Consider the following 3,954-nt stretch of genomic DNA (forward strand, 5'->3'; position numbering starts at 1 on the left):
TTGGTGATACTGTTATACTGGTGATGAAAGTCCACAATACATATATATTTCTCTATGAGTGGAACAATGAATTGAAAATTGGTTATTTGAGAGAATGATGAGTGGTGAACGAGCTCACCGAGCTCAGATCTGATCAGTTTAACACTGTGTGTCCATTTTCTTCCTGTGTCCAGCAGGGGATACTTACTTGAAATTGATATAAATCTCCCAAGAAGTGTGAGTTTTTTCATATTCGACTGTTGCAATGTTTTATGTGATGTTAAAAAAAAGCGAAAAAAGCAACATTTATACTATTAAACATACAAACGAACAAAAAACCCATGGTGACATACGGCCATCTTCACCCTAAATGACAAACTGGAGTGGAGGCTTAAATTTCAGCATAAAAGTTGTTGTAGTCAGTGATTAATATCCTGGCAGACTATTTCCACATTTGAATTCCACCAAAATTCAAAGTTAGTTGGTAACAGGTTGCAAAACACTTTCAAAGCACTGAGGACACGACCTTGGTGTCGTGAATGGCAGATGCGAATGAACAACCATTTGTCATGATTGTAGGTTTTGTCTCCATCAGCTCTAAAGCGTTTGAAATTATCCAACAGGAACATTAGAACAGAAAAGTACAGTGCTTTGACAAACCAGGTGCACGGCAGAGAGAAAAAAAATTACAATTATTTTCAGTTTCACTGTCAGGCTTTTAATTAGCCTCTTTCTCCAAGAACAGTAATTTCTTTCCAGCTCAGACTCTGAGGTATGTGATTTTTAAAGTCAGTATCCAAAAAAAAAATCCAGTTCCTTATTATTAAATCTTTAACAGAGTCTGATTCATGGAGGTGCTGCTTTAGAACAACAGACTGCGCTGCCATCCCATGGCAGATTAGGGAACAGTCACGTCGGCACCTTTTTTTTGTTTGCTTTTTTTGCCTTGGGCCAAGCAGTGATTGTCTTGAAGGTTGCTAGCTCACCCAGTGTCCCAGTTCTCATATCCCTATCATCATCATGAACATTTCCTATCTGGAGACTTGGTTTATTTTGTTTACATCCACCCACCCGTCAAAATGAAAGCTGCCCTGTATGAAATAAAAATTTGCAGAGCACCCAAGGTGTGCCCTCTATCTGCCTTTGATGTCAATTAAAAAGAGTCTGAAAAGTCAGCTTGTAACTTTTAGAAAAATAACTAGCAGGTATGATATGAATAATTACATCATGCAGTTAGAAATTCAATGGAGGGAATAGACTGGGAGAAAGTCATAAGCTTATACAAGGACTATTTGTTTTGTATGCAAAATTATTTCCCTGTAGAAAGCCACTTACTCTCGCACAGGTCATTTCTTTCTTCTTTTTTGCTGTTCATTTTAATATTCCACTGTGGCAAATTTGTCTCCCAAATTATCAGATAAAAACAGTTTTACAATTCCTCCTACACGTGTGCCTGTCAAAAGAAATAAGTGGGTTCCTTCAGGCGAATCTGAGCATTCCTCTGGAGTCGAACTCAATCGAAAACATCAAAGTCGGTGTAAACAAGTGATGGTCGGGTAACATTGCCTCCATCACTTTAGTTTTATTCAGCCAAATGAACTTGTGGAAATGAAATTTTCAGGACATCTGCTGTTTGTCACTGCCACTGCCCATGTGTGTGACAATGGGAAATAGGACAAATATTATATTAATGATGCCTAATTTCTAGTTTTATCTCTTTGTTTCAATGTTTTACTGTTCTTATGCTGGTTACACATTACCTGGTTTCTGTATTTATTTCTCTTACCTCTGGGAAAACACTGTTTTTCTCATTTGAAAAATGCTATATGGATACATTTGTCATTACCATTATCATTTTACTATCACGGAAGTACTACACAATTTCTGGAGCAGGCATGTATGAATGAGTGAAGAACAAATCAGAGAGTAACAGCCAGTTAAGGAATAGCTGATTAGTTTCTGTGTATCTCTGAATCAAGGACTAGATAGTAGAAAATGATGAGACACTTCTAAGCAGATGGCTAAATATTATGGTGAGGAGTGTCTCATGATTATTTTTAGATGTTAGTAAATCTGCATACTGACCAATTACTTAATGAATTGTTTTGAACAGTATCATCATTACTGTTTAAATTAATGTTCATATCACTTTCTATTTTGGCTCCCGTTAAGTAAAATACTAAATCTTATTGAGTTGTGTCTAAAAATGCATCATTCAGGTTAACATCTCCACTACTTGCCATTTTTGTGTCACCAACCTGACAACTAAGTACCATTAGTTCAGGAATGACAGAAGAAAAAGATGCATATTTACATTAATATTCCCCTTCATCTGTGAGAACCACCATCACCAGTGGAGTAAATGTATACCTTTTTTTAGGTTTCCTGAGCAGCAGGTCTGACAGTTAGTTTATGGTCTAACTGCTGGGGGCAGTGTGTCTTTAGTTTCATCCTTGAACCCGGTTGCTTTTTTTCACTACTTTCCGGGCCAGGTCTGTTTGAGTGTTATTGCATCTGGCTTGCATCAGGCTACTCACTTATAGTTTACCCTTGACAACGTCTGACAGGGAAGAGTGTTGCGTGTTCCTTGCACAGTGCGCTTATCTGGCTTTAGGGGTTGTAGCAGTTATGGGGATTTCACAGATATGTGCAAACATGATATCAAAGGGAAAGATGAGTTACTGAACTAAATATCTATATGCACAGACAAGAGGAAAGGCCTTTGCTCGCGGGGGGGGCTGGAGCCAATCTCAGCTGACATTGGGCGAGAGGCAGGGTACAATCTGGAGAGGGCTGACATATAGAGACAAACAACCCTTCGAGCTCACATTCACACCTGCAGGGAGTTTAGAGTTGCCATATTAACCTAACCTGCATGTTTTAGGACTGTGGGAGAAAGACAGAACCGTGAGGAAACCCACGCAGTCAGGGGGAGAACATGGCAACTCCACACAGAAAGGCCCCGGGCAGAACCGGGGTTCAGACCCCAAACCTTCCTGCTTTGAGGCGACAGTGCTAACCAGTTAAAGAAATCCTGTGGAGTTTTGATCACTAGTAGGGCCATGGAACAATGTTTTTAAGAGTCAGTTGCTGTTTTCTTAGTATCTCCATGTACTACATGGTAATGCTATTCCACCGATCGACAGCTGGTTTCAGTAACATGCAAGAACTCTAGGAGCACACCCACAAAATCGAGGAAGAAGAAGAGTACTAACAAGCAAACAGGTTTCAATTTCTTACAAAAATAATCAACTTTAATAGTCCTAAAGTAAATGTGCATTTTGGTGACAAACTGTGAATGTAAGTATAATTTTTGACATAAGAATTTACAAAAAACAATCCACAAATTCTTGGTTTATGGTTGGTACCAGCAATGGAGCTGTTTCAAGTGTCCGAATGCTACAACATAGCGCACACTGGTAAAAGACACATTGTCCTTAATTGTGTCATTAACAGCACTATGAAAAATGAAAAGAATTCCAACCTTGGTGTCCAAGTAGCACTGAGATTGAGCTGAAAGCAACACACAGAGCGCACAGATTTTCTGCAAAGAGAAACTTATGTCATCAAAAACTCTCAAAACATAAATCTTTGTGGGTTTAGTACTGACAACCGGCTGGCTGGCTGTTTTGAAAAGTTTATCATATCAACTGATTTTGAGCGTACTCAGAACAGATGCCTGTATTTTTTATGTGCAGTCAAAGAGAACATGTGCTTTGTAAAGTAAAGCGGTGAAATAACTTTTCAAACTCAGGTACTTGGCAAACTTTTTTATCTTAATACAAAACAAAGGCGCTGCCAAAAAGTGTAATACCAAATCCCCAATTCCCATTTACTTATTTTTTTTTTTTTAAGTTACCTACAGTATATTCCAGTACATACGCACAAGGACCCAGCAGAAACAAACATTCCTATCACCCTCCATGCCTTCTCTTCCTGCCCTCCCTCTTCCTCCCCCAACCCCATGTGCTGGTG

This window comes from Xiphias gladius, chromosome 23 (genome assembly GCF_016859285.1).
Source record: "Xiphias gladius isolate SHS-SW01 ecotype Sanya breed wild chromosome 23, ASM1685928v1, whole genome shotgun sequence".
NCBI classification, from domain to species: Eukaryota; Metazoa; Chordata; class Actinopteri; order Istiophoriformes; family Xiphiidae; genus Xiphias; species Xiphias gladius.